General features: G+C 39.1%; 1 protein-coding gene across 2 annotated transcripts in view; it reads right to left on the bottom strand.

The window, feature by feature from the left end:
• The window catches only part of CACNA2D1 (calcium voltage-gated channel auxiliary subunit alpha2delta 1), a 336,392-nt gene that overhangs the window by 258,653 nt on the left and 63,639 nt on the right, over positions 1 to 14,100 (bottom strand). The window lies entirely within an intron of this gene.

Raw genomic sequence — 14,100 nt, forward strand, 5'->3', positions numbered from 1 at the left:
CATCCCTGCTAAATCATGCCCCGAAGTGCCTCATCTACTTGTTTCTTGAACACTGCCAGGGGTAGTGACTCCACCGCTTCCCTGGGCAGCCWGTTCCAATGCTTGACATCTCTTTCCGTGGAGAATTTTTTCCTAATGTCTAACCTGAACCAACCTTGCTGCAACTTGAGGCTGAGTTAGATGTAATGTAAAGAGTTGGTTGTTTACTCTGAAGCGGAAAGACAGCTTTTAATTATGTAGCTATTTACTATCAATCGTTTTAATGCTATATAACTTAATGTGATTCTGTGATTTCCAAGATGACAAATGGTGGCCAGCAAAGAAGCAATTAGCAGTATAATGTTTGTGCGAGCAAGATGGGTATTAAAAGAGGACAAAACCAAGTATAAACTAGTCTTCTGTAGGCAYTGAAGCCACTGTGATAATACGTTCTGCTGAAAGCATGCAGTGGGAGCAAGCAGTTGGGAACGTGGTCCAAGTCACTGCCCAACAGTAACACACAGCGATCTCCGTGGAACTGCAGGAAGAAAAGCTCCCCTGCTGATCTGAACACAACTCACAGCTAAATAATAAATCACAGCATGTAGTCAAGCATCCTGCAAAAGCACACCTCATTCCCCCATCCCTGCCACTTCGTGTCTCTCCTACAAGGTCTGATGCCAAAACRTCTGACCAAGCTGCTGTTGCAGCGGAGACCATGAGGAGGAAGTYGCAGCAGCAGCAGTTCATCTAAGCAGTCGAACCAGGAATGATACTAATAATTCATGAGACTATTCTGTGCATTACTGTGTATGGAGGGAAAAAAATAACAGAGGCAAAGAAAAGCACAGTAATGTGTTGTGGTTTTGTGTAGCTAAGGGTGGGAAAAATAACAAACTGAGGAGCAATTTCCAAAAGCTCAAATCTCTTGTAAACATCATGTTATACCTATCTACATACGACATATACATATGTATATATATAAATCAAAATGTAATTCTGAGCTGTAAGTTCAGTGTTGCCACTTGAGCTGTAATAGTGCTAGTCCCATTCCATGTTAACTTCCTCAGCATCAGTATAAAAAGCCTAACATCTGCTCAGCAAGSACATGTCACCTCCATGTCCTGAAGTTCTCCTGCACCGCTTCAGGCTGGACTTGCTCAAGGAACTGCCAGACTGTTCAGATTTTCCAGCCTGCTGTATGCGAAGCACAGAGTAAACTGCAACAAATCAGGCACTCTGGGGCTTGCAGTACTCTCTTGTCATACAGCAGAACAGCACTAGTATTTATACAGGAATTTTCATGCAATGCATTCCCACCTGCTTTCAGGATCACTGAGTTCCAAAGATCAAGTCTTTTTACTAGTATCAATGGGGACCAATTAAATGAGAGTTTTTCCAGCAGTTGAACCAAAATTTCATAACCAGAGCCGCAAAAGGTGATACACACAGCACTCCGAATCAGTTAATATAAAAAATTTCAGGCAGACGCACACACTATTTCACACATTGTACCCATTTAAAATGTTATTTCACTGAGAAACTAGTGGGAATTCAAAACGTAGGGTAAACCAGACAACATACTGTATCTGGCAGGGGAGCAAGGGGTTAGACTAGATCATCTATAGAGTTCCCTTCTAACCTCAACATCTCTGTGATCTTGTGATTCTTTGCACTGCCTGAATGCAACTCATTAAAATATTCTGTGATGCTTATAATTATATTCACCAATACAGTATTTTAGAATTATTAGTTACATATCATACTATAGGCTTTCACTCAAGGAAAAAAAACAGTCATTATTACCAACTTTTTAAATATTATTATTATTTACAAGCTAACTCCATGCTTAATTCTGTACAAGATTAGGAACAGAGCCTGCAGCCATGAACTCTGCCCACCACAGAGCAACAATGAGCTAGGCAAGCAGGTATCTTAGGCAAATCTGCTGCATATAAAGCAAGCACTTTTATGAAATGGTAAAGCTGATGAACACATAGCATGCTTCATTAAAAGTTGAAAGCTATAAACTCAAGAAGTTAAAGCACCTATGGCAGTATTACGTTCCGCTCCTAACCGCAACAGCAAATTATTACAGTTATTCTACACCATAGTTTGTAAATGGCAATATTCATTTTTCCTTGCTTTCATCCGTCTCCAGTCAGTTCTTTACCATACTCGCTCAGTAACCACACGGGCTGGCTATGCTAAGCACTCTTTTTAGGGAATAATATCCCAAAAATAAGCAACATATCAAAAATCAGAGTTGCAAGGTATAGCTTACCGAGAAACTATACTGAAAGAGTGTGAAAGAAAGTGTTGAAAGGACAATCTAGGGTTACTTTACACCAACTGGATTTCTACTTGTGGATGAAAAAAATAAAAGGCTAAAGCCATGGAAGGGCACTTTGCCAGTGCGGAGTCGGCGCTGGTTGGGCCCACATGGGTTGCACATTGGTATCTTTGTTTCTGAAGACTGATTTCTGCCACATCTTCCCAAAAATATTCACCCTTAGGACTTCCATTCAAACTGCTTTTATCACCTTGCAAGCAGGTATACATGCTCCTCAGGCATTTCCTGTTCAGGCACATCAATGATTTTAAAGACCAGTTTAAACATAAGTAAATGTGGACAATTAAACCTAAATAAATATGGATAAATCMAAAATACACACAATAAATTAATAAATAAATAAAGCCAACACGAACGTCAGGGGGGATTGCTCACTGCCTGCTCAGCAACAAGAGCCTTACAGCCGCCCACTCCTGCTCCATCCTCCCAAACACAGCCAGCAAAAATAAAATTATTGCTCCACAGTGCTCTGACTCAGACAAGGTACTTGGGGAATAGCACTGAATTTAGCAGCACAGCCTGTCTGTTTAGTACTTTACAGTGGACTGAGCATTAATGAGTCACTGCTGCTGCTGTAGCACAGAGCAACGTGGGGACAGCATGAAGAGCAAAGGAGAAGCCTGGGTGCGAGCAAGAGCTGAAGCTGGAGGGGTAAGGGGGGTTCTCTAGAGCAGCACAAGACCCAGAGCATCTTCAGAGATGTTTCTGCTCTGGGCAAGTGTCCCTTGCCAGCTCCTTAGGAAGAAAAAAATATATAGAGTGTATAATATAGAGAGTGTATAATATATAATACACACACATATTATATACATAAATATATATTATCTCCCCTTCCTAATGAACCAGCTGGGATCTGTAACAGGTCACACCACAGAAACATGCAAGGTTTTTCTCTCAAAACATAACTGCAAATGAATTTCCAATTTTTTAACTGCARTTTAAAAAAAAAAAATATGCATTTTTCCTTTGCAGGGGCAGGGCTGGATGTAAAGAAGACGGCAGGGGAGGAATCTAGGGTGGCTCTAAGTCTGCTGTTCCCCTGAACACTTCAGTGTCCATGCCAGGGATGGGAAGGAGAACAGTTCCCTCAGCAAGTTCAAATCCTCCCTGCCCTCCCCTCCAACCAAAGCCACATTTTCTTCTTCACTAATTCAATGGGATGCAAATCAACCATGTTTGTAACTTTGGTGAGAAATTAATTTCAGAATTTATTGAATCAGGAGATTGCATTATGGACCCAAGTTCAAGCAAAAGTACAGACTTTGTTGTTCTGTTTCATTATTTGAAAGCGGAGTGGAGGTAGACGTAGTTATTTCTTTCCTTATTTTAATATTCAACTTATCACCACATTAAAACTAGGAATATATGAACAATTAAGTTTGTCATAATTATGCCTGCCATATTTACACAGAACAAAATTTATTGCCTAGGGGCATTTTTAATTATAAGCAAGTGGTAGGTGACTGAAGTTTTAATATGAAATGCTGAGTTCAAAATACATTTAATCCTTAAATCACTCTATAAAAAAGGCCATTGCAAAAAAAGCAATCTCTGCCTTGGGATATACTGCACCTTAACAGAGACAGAACTTCTCTTGTTATTAAAAAATGAAAAATTTGAAACAGGCTAATGATGTCACTCTTGACTAAASAGAGGTAAGGAGTTGTTAGAAACTTCCATAATGAATTTCTTCTAATTTTGATGCATAACTTGGTTGCATGCCTGAAAAACAACTAGAAATCAAATTTTGGTAAGAGGAAAAAGGCACAGACCATTAAAGGAAAGTATCTTAAAACAAAAACTGTATTTTCTCATATCTAAACTAGACATCATCATCTCTGCCATTCTCTGTGTTGTATTCTGCCTTTATCTGTAAAAATGGCTTCTAGATTAGCACTGGTAGGATAGAAGATTAATAAGGAAGAATATTGTCTTCCTGTTCASTAAATCTTGTAACTAGCATTCAGGACATTCTTTTGGGAAACCGGAAGCAGAGAAAAACATTTTAGACTGAAGATAGATTTGATCCTATTTCCCTAATTTTTTGGACATATATTTCAAATTTGGAATCTTATTTCAATACCATGAAAACAAAACAAAACAGAACTTAAATATCACAAAATAGCTCTGTAACTACCAATTCTAACTGGAAAATTCCACCCAGACCCTTATCCCAAGGAAAGTAAGGTGTCAGCTTTATTGACCCAGCCACCAGTGATCCAGATGGATGACTTCAGATATACCTGTGTAAGTCATTCTGTGAAAAGCCGATAGACWCCTATAGACCTCATTGCAGATTCCACACTGCTTTGGTCCCTCTGGGTTTCTGATACCTCCATGATAGTCAGGCATGTTCAAATCAGGCATCGTTGTCTTCTATCTAGCTGTGCAAATACAATTCCCATTTTCTGGTTCTAGACATGAGGAAATACAAGTGAAGTAATGCAGATTTATACCAGTTTAGGGACCATGCTGAAGCACTACTATAAAATTAGAACTTGATTTATGCAGCCARAACAATCTCCTGCTCCTTGGTGTTATTTTGTTCTGGAGGAATTGTGATTATTAAGATTTTGGGGGGTTGTTTATTACTTTGTTTCTTTGTTTTTGTGTCTTCTAAAATACAGAACCTGCTTTTTCCTCCTGTGGTGTCAATCTCAACCCATTCTGTATCTTTCTTTTTCACTTTTCTTTCCTATTCAAAAGCCTAGCTGTTAAAATGGAAGTTAATATAGGGATTTTTTTATGTACTCAGTTCTTATCAGCTAGTATTCACGAAGTGTTTTACCATGACTTTCTGGCTGGTGAATGAACTCACAGCGAGATGCCCGGGGAGCTGCCAGACATTCACTGTAGCTGGAACAGGAYGTGCAAACTGGGGAGCTGCCACCATACCCAGGGCTGTCTTGGATGGAGGACAGAGGAGTGATGATGGTGAAGAGCAGAAGATGAAGAGCCAGTGGCTTCCCACAGCTCTGCGTCACTGGASAAGATGTGACGCATCCATCGGTCATCGTTCCTGGCCCTTCCAAGAAGAAGTCTGGGTATATTGTGGCTCACCAGCCACTGGAGTAGTTCAGTAAGACTGTCCCTCCTTCTGACATATGGTCCCACAAATACATTTCATAAAAATCACAGAATCACAGAATTATTAAGATTGGAAGGCACCTTGGAAGATCATCTAGTCCAACCCTTCTGCACAAAGAGGGTTACCTACAGCATGTTTAAGCAGGATCATGTCCAGGGGAGTTTTCAGTATCTCCAGAGAARGAGACTCCACAGCCTCTCTAGGCAGCCTGTTCCCATGCTCCGTTACTCCTTGTTACCTATCTATTATCCTTGTTTCCTGAAGCGTCTTCCCAAAGAGAATCCTTTCATTCACCAGAAGGACTAACATAAAAGAAGAGAATCCAAGAGCACTAAAGAGGTATCTCAATACTCTGTCCACTGAGACAAATCCAGGAATTGTAGCTATCATCAAGAATGAACACTCCCAAAAAGAGACAGTGAAAGACATGGGAAGACTTAGGAAAAAAACTAACAAATTATTGGATTACTTGTGTGAAAAATTTGGATTTTGACAAATATGTGTTTTACCATGGATTCCTTTATAAAATATCCAACTAGCCACAATGGAAAATAGTTTTAGGCCTATGAAGGTGTGAACATGTTTCTTGCTTCTTGGGAAGATCAACATGTCGATTCTCAGATTGAGGGGGGGAAAAAAAAAGAAAGAAAATAGCTCTCTGCAAATATTAGGCAGAGGGGTATACAAGAAAAACAAAAATATCTGCAGGAGCAGAAGTTGCCTGAGGGGAAGCCTCAGGTAAGAACGGTAGCAAAGCCCCAGAGACAAAATCTGGGACAAATCCAAGAAGGGAAACAACTGCAGCTTGGGTCGCATCATTTTGTTTAAAATCCTGGCTTCTAAAGCTCTAAAAATTAGTCAAAACCAAAGCAACCATAAAGAGGTCTTTGGAGCAGGATTTCAGCTTTCCCATCTGCTAGTGCAACCCACCAGCGTCAGATAATGCTCATTGCAATGAAGTGATGCACCTGGAAAACATCTTTCTGAAATGGAATTTGTATAGCCGTAATCTTAGACAAAGGAACCAGCTTGTTACAAACACATAAACCAGGTTCAACAGGGAGTTTAACACACACACACACATAATTTCTGGAAAATTGGCCATGCAAGTCTATTTTTTGGGGATTTTTTTCAAATGAACTAACAGAAATGCATAGGAAGGAGCTCTCAGTGTTCCTGGTTTCTCTACATCCCAAGTACTAAGGCAACATCAGCACTCTGACATCGGGGTCTACTATGCAAGGAGACAGACAAGTCAAGCTGTGAAGCTGACCACCCAATAAGGCTGTTTTTAGCTTCCATCATGTCACTCACATTTATAAACCCCACTGCAACACACTGTGCTAGCAGGCTGGAGATGCAGCAGGGGCTCCTGAGGCGGAGTACGAGATGCTGCTTCAGCACTAGCTCCAGTTTGGGTCCAGGGGAAGGAACCACCTCAATGACTCAGGGCTACCTATGAAAACTGGGGAAGTGGGAGGGATAACCCTCTCCATATCCGTCAACAAGGCAGAAAGAAGTGCAGAAGTCAAGCCAAATAAACCATGGAGAGAAAGAAAAAACATACAAACAGACCATAATCATAAGAACCTTCACTGCAAATCCTCTGATTTATTATTCCAGACTTCATGATGCTTTGCAAGCTGTGCAAGCTCCGTGACTTTATCCTCTGAGGCACTGAGCTGCATGGATACAACCTGGATTTGGGTTAATAAAATAAGACTGAAGGCAAGACAAGTAAAAACAAATTCCAACATCTGACATGTGGACAAGTTGACAAATGCTTGACTTCATAAGTGTCACATCTCACTAGCTGTCACTCCAAAACACATTTGCTTCAGCGACTACTACTGACTTTCAAAATAGACTGCATTTACATCTGGAGATTTAAACAAAGTTCATACATGCTCACTGAATCCATATTATAGCCTTAAAAAGCATATGTAAAACCTTTTTTCTAATGTGAAAACTTCCCAGCTAAGCCAGTCATAAAAAATAGTGTGGCATCAGTTATTAATATACTTGCAAAGTTTTTATCATGTCTGAATTAGTTATTTCTATTACTTGGATTACCTTCAGCTTACTAGCTCTGGTCATGGACTAAAATCTAAATATAATGCTGCAGAAAAGAGACAAGAATGTCTATTTTCAAAATTCACATGAAGCATCCATAAATAAAATGTAGAAATTTTCCACCTCAGTGAATTATTCAGCATATAGAGAAATGATGGAGATATAAAAAGCAGCTATATAAATAGAGCTAAAGTCCTAACTCAGTAAAATTCTACCAAATACATAATGGAAAAACTTAAAGAACCAAGACATAATGTCATATCAAGATATATAGCATGCATGTATATCTTTTATTTTTAGTCCTTATGCAGACAAAAAATTGTTTTATGTTTATTTTGCTGAAAAAAAGTTGTTTTTTTTTTTTTTTAAATATAGCATTTTGATACCGTTAAAGCCGTTTTTCTTTTGGTGCTGTGATCAAATACGATGCTGTGAAAATACTGAAAATACAGTACGTTCACTAAGGTCCAGAAATTTTCAGTATTACTAAAATATAGGCCAAGATTTAAAAGCAACCTTTAAGACCCTTTTCCACCTCCAGCTTGAAATAAAATGTTAAAATAAAAGAATAAAGTATTTAGAAGATTAAAATAGATCAAACATGGCCTAACAACTCCAGGGGAAGATGAGCATGTCAGAGTGAAACAGAACCTAAGATGACTGTATATGCCTATGTACACACCGCACAAAATCATGCAGAGATAAAACTTTGTTCAATGGTTCTACCAGCRATTACTATTGTTAATTTGCTTTTTCCATGTATATCTCTTTGGAATAATTCAACCCAGAAATTATTTTGGTAAGCCACGCAGCACATGAATCCCATTGCCTGCTCCCTTATGATGGGCAGCCTCTCACATGCCAACAACTAGAGCATCTTAACAGAACGTGAGGAGATGTTGCTTCCCACCAGTAAGCATGACTCCAGCTATCTGGAGTCTCTGAATTTCTCCAAACTTTTCCAAGCCATATGCCTAATGCTGCCTTGTAGGTGGCAAGTGAGTCAAAAAGGGTAGAAACACCTGAAGTTCTCCAGAAGGAGAGAGGAGAAAAAAAAATTATCACGATATACCAATGCTTTTTTATACTGAAATCAGTTTTGATTTTAATTGGAACACTGAAGTCATGTTTCACGGGCAGGAAAGCATTAAGGCAGCTGGACACGGTTGCACAGCTGTGTTGAAGCTCCATCTAAGCTAGCAGGATAAACACCCGGAGCCCCTGGTTCTTCGGCAGAGTTAGCTTGGATATTGCCCAGCATCATCTATGGGGAATCTGTCTCCTAGCACACAACCTGTGYCTCAGTTTCCATGGAAACTCAGTTTCCTCACTTTTCAAAAGAATCCAAGGCTTAAAGGCTGTGATGAGGATACAACTGATGTCCGGATCTCTGACAGAGAACCTGGACAATAAGGTGAAAAATTGCATGTAACTCTTGCCTGGTCTGCATGTAACCCAAGTCCAGTACTGCAGGGACTACTGACTTTTTAATAAAGCTAGTACCTTTCTCTCAACAAATATTAAGAGTTTAAAAGCTGAAAGCAAATCAAGTATCTCCACAGCAAAGTAAAAAAAAAAAAAAAATACAATAGTAAAAATATACTTTAATGGAATTTGAGTATTCGCTTCTATCTTACACACAAGATTATGCTGTTCCCTTAGAACRTGGGCAGCAATGGAATGGAAGATTTATTAACGTGTGCACTCTGGCCATAGATCATAGTGTTGACAACAAGGATCTGGCCTTGAGGTTTCCTGCAAAGAGATATTTCTTCTGCAGGAAATGGGATTTGCAGGGGAATAAAAGTACGTCTGAATTTGGAGAGAAGAACAAGGATTCATCTTGAAGTATTATACAAATAAGTAAAAAATAAATAGCACAAACTATGGAAAGGGAAACTATCTAAGGTGAGATGTTCTGATAACAGTTATATCCAAAATTCTCTGCAGAGAATTGTGTGCTCTTTAGATCTCATTTTCTTTCTTAACATTTTTCCTTCTGTTAAGTAAAGATCCAAAATTGCTTACTCTCCTTCATTTAAATATATCGACAAAAATGAGCATGAAGGTAAAAATGCAGATTTTCCTGAGGTACAAGATTAATGATTCTGCCTCCCACTTAATGATCAGATGGCCAGACAAAAGGCAAAGGGTTGCAAAACTAATGACTTCACACTGTAGGGTGCAGCACTGGATCTAGTATCACATTTAGATTCATCTTCCTTTTCCTTCACCAGAAAAAGAAAAAACTCCAAAACAAATCTTTGGAAAATATCGAGTCTTTAAATTTTGCTTTTTAAAAAAATACCAATTTAAAATATAAAATATTAACATACAATGGCAAAACTTAGGATATCTGCAAATCTTGAGTTTTCTGTAATATTTTATATGATTAATAAATATATCCTGAGCCCATCTCATACATCAAAAGGCTTTTTTGTTCCTGCAGACAGAGGAAAAATATTTGTAACTCCTCAAGTCACATTTTTCAAATATATCAGTCTCATGTACTCAATTCAGTATTTGTAGTGGTAGTAATGAAATAAATCCGTATTTTTTCGAAGTGCAGTTTTCTTCATTTTCTTGCATATGTAAAACATTTTCTTCAAATTACTTTACCTGAGCAGAAAGATTGTGATTTACTGGCACGATCTCCATTGTCTCCATGAAAGCTCCTGCCCTCATGGGAGACGCAGGACCTTGAGAACGCATCGGATCACTTGGGTGGCACTTTGCAGCTTAGGTGCCAGACTGCCCAAGGGGCTAAGCAGAGCCCTTGCTGACAGCCTGGCGAAGCCTRTGGACCTGCCAAATGCCCGAGAAGGAGCTTCTTGCCCGTAGCTGCTACCAGACACCTGCTCCACGACACCTCCACCCATCTGCCGCGGCAGAGCTGCCAACGCGGGTCCCGCTGCTGGCACAGCCAACCCTTTTGCCCGCACCCGTAGGGGCAGATGATTAACTCGCACAATGGGGCATTTGCATATGCAAATGTCACCACACTGGGTGTTCTGTAGGGGTGAGACCAAGCAAATACACAACATGAAACAAGAATAATGCCAAAAAAAAAGGAAAAAAAACACACACGCTTTCAACAGCAGCTCCATCATAACGCTTTCTTGGACATCCTTCAGTATAAGGGACTATTGCCCGTCTAATTTCTTKCTGCAAAAGCTACATTCCTCCTCTATAGACCATGCTTAGAAAAGTCTCCCTCTTCTTTTCATCCTGGTTTTGTCTCCTATCAATAATATTTTCCAGTCTTCACTATCCATGAAGCCCCTCTGTCTTGGCTTCAATTTAAGCCCTCCCCTTTTCTCTGTCCTCAGCTATGATTTTTTTTAACCACCACTTTTAAGCTCTTTCCAAGTATAAATGCCCACTCATGGAAAAATAACAAAACATTTTCTTTCCTTAAGGTGGAAGAAGTCATCGTTGCCCAGATTTTCAGTGTAATATTCCCACATATGCATTATTATTTTTCAGAAATGAAATCACACAGGTGGTCCCCGCTAACTTGGAATTTCCAAGCCTTCCACATGTAATGCCCAGAACTACAAAATATAATAATATTTACAGATAATATAATCATATTCACATTTTTTATAGCATAAGAGTGCATAGAAACAAAATTTTGCTCTGCAAGAGTAATTTTTCATTTAAAGGTGCTCTTGCAGCTCAAGGGAAGCCAACATATTATTAGAAGAGTCACCACTAATATTTGCTTATTATAACCTTGCCAAAACATTGTTTGTGTGGGACGCCTGGAGAAAATCAGCAACGGCCCTGGGGGACACTACTGTGTGAACAACGAGCCGGCTGATGTCACTTGCTGGCACCTTCCTCCCAGCATTACTGGAGGATTTATTCTGCTCTTGCATCACCCTCGCTTCAACATTCAGGTCTTAATTAACACTTTGAGTCATATTAGCCCCAATGRTAAAACCCTAAGTGCAGTGATTAGTATCAGTCCTATTCGACTCCACTCCTGACTTCAGAGAAAATGTGACCCAGGAGACTTAACAAGACTTGTATTTCAGAGGAGCATTAGGTAGAGAAGCTGAATTATTTATAAAATCAAATATAAGGGTAGCTGAAGAGAAGAGAAGAGAAGAGAAGAGAAGAGAAGAGAAGAGAAGAGAAGAGAAGAGAAGAGAAGAGAAGAGAAGAGAAGAGAAGAGAAGAGAAGANAGAGAAGAGAAGAGAAGAGAAGAGAAGAGAAGAGAAGAGAAGAGAAGAGAAGAGAAGAGAAGAGAAGAGAAGAGAAGAGAAGAGAAGAGAAGAGAGGAGCACTTCTGGATGGTAAAGAAATGTCATAATTCCCTTAGTAGAAGCTAATAATTCAGGTTCAAGAGATAACAAGAGAGTGTCACAAGTGAATCAAATGACCTGAAGGAATGTTTTAAATCAGAAGTCACTGCATATCACTCTGATATAAAGCCTGGATTCCTGCAAACAGAAAAGCTAGTGCAAATATCTGAGCCATTCATTGCTCTTAAGGTGAAAGCATAAAAGAAACCAACACAAATTCATCTAAAATTAATAACCATATAACATATGGTTATATCAAGGACATCTGTGTAGTTCTGAGATAAATAAGAGGCTATTTTTCCCCTTGAGTGGGAATTTTCCCCCCTCTTTTCCATTTTCTTTTAAAAAGACTAAGTCTCTGTATTCATCAATATACATGATAAACACGTTTTTTCACAGAATGTCCCCAGGACATCCAGCCTTCATGGCAAAGAATCTATGAATCCAAAACCAAAATATTGAAAATAATATTAATCCGTTACTAAACACTGAGTAAATATTATGATTCCGAATGTATTACGCTAATCTGGCTTTTGATACAAAGGGAAAGTAAGTTTTCTTGGCGAGCTTCTATGACTATCACCAAAAAGTTGTCGTAAAGTAGATTTCTCCTTTATCAAATTAAATTCAACTGTGAGAAGAGGGACTAAGACCAATTATTTTCATCTGCATCGGGATGAATTTCACCCTGCATGAAGGGGCAAGTCTGACATGAAGAAGTCTTGCCGAAATACACAGGATTATTGTATGCATCCTGAAATTACAGAACACACCTAAAGACCATAAGCACTGGACATACACTGCAGCACTGGCTGTAATGCCACCCTTAACCATGAACATGTCATGAGTCACATCCCCCAAAATAACAGAATTGGTTTTAAAGTCATGCATCTGTAACCACTGATGTATTTGAAGGACTTTCTATCTGCCTTTGGAAGTACTAACTTTAAAACTATCTGAAAAGTTAGGAAGACTAGAAAATAGTGTATTTTTCTTAGAAAGGGGGGAACTGGACTGAAAATACATCCTCCCACAGCTTACCAACTGGACCATAGAACTCCTTTCAAAAAGTGACCAAAGACTTACCTAAAACCAGGTAGAATACCCTCCTTCTGCCACATACAAAGGAAAAAATGTTCTGGTATCTTTTCTAGACTAACTCTGAGACAGCTATTTCATTTCTCTTCAAGCTTTCAGAGAAGAAAAAATTTACAGAACACACATGGACAAACACACACACAAACTCTTTCAAGAATTATGATTTTCAAGCAAAAGATTTGGMTAGGGTAACTTAAATGCATCATAACTTAATGAGTTGATAGGAAAATGGTGGAAAATATTCCATATTCACAAAGATTTATAAGTCATTTATAATGCTTTGCATGAATAAYAGAAAGTTCAAAGTGCTAGGTAAACACACACCCACAGAATTACTATATAAAAATGAAAACTTATTTTGCATCTATTGTTATTATACTTACACACACACACACACACACGCACACATGGAAGCTTTTATAGAGATTTACACAACATGTCAGTGAAGCTACAAGAGCTGGTACAGGGAACAAAAACTCCTACAGCTAAGCACATGAGAAGGAAAATGGGCATCTCCAGCGGTACCTGCTCACAGAACCTCGCTAAGCAAATGACCTTTCTGTCTTCACTGTTAAGACGACCACTCCTCAGCAAAACATGGACCAGCAATTTCAGTCCCTGACTGGTTCTTCAGCAGAGTGAAACCACACAGATTTCCTTGCGAGGAACCCATCTCTCCAAACCTGAGACATTTACAGTATGGACATCTGCACCTCAGCTCCTCTCATAGCCAAAGAGAGAAATTAGTACTTCTAGGCTGTAGTTCAYCCCACTTCAAAGTCTTTATTTAGAACAGGTTGGGTAAGCCCCACCTGAGAAGGGCCTTTTTTGCTTCATTGAACATAGAAGAGCTTAGGGCAACCAGCTGAGTTCTAAAATCTAGCTCTAGGTGTTCACTCTATGTGAGTTAATCCCTCCTTCTTCTCTCTTTCACTTAAATGACACATCCAAAATCAAATTCAAGCCAAAATAGATTATGTAATTCCTCTAAGCAATTCCACTCTACTATTCTGTCCTCTAAGCCTTTGCCTACAGCTCAGATTCTGTAAAAGACATAATTACATTTGAATACCCCATGTAAGTTTGGCCTGTATCTTATAAAATGCACCTTAATCTTTGAAGTGATTCAGATTTTATATGAGTAGGAGTTAAAAGGAGCAATCATCCAGGTCTGGCATCTCAGTTGATAGATCTGCAA

The sequence above is a fragment of the Nothoprocta perdicaria genome, unplaced genomic scaffold (genome assembly GCF_003342845.1).
Source record: "Nothoprocta perdicaria isolate Ctin4 unplaced genomic scaffold, notPer1 scaffold_85, whole genome shotgun sequence".
NCBI classification, from domain to species: Eukaryota; Metazoa; Chordata; class Aves; order Tinamiformes; family Tinamidae; genus Nothoprocta; species Nothoprocta perdicaria.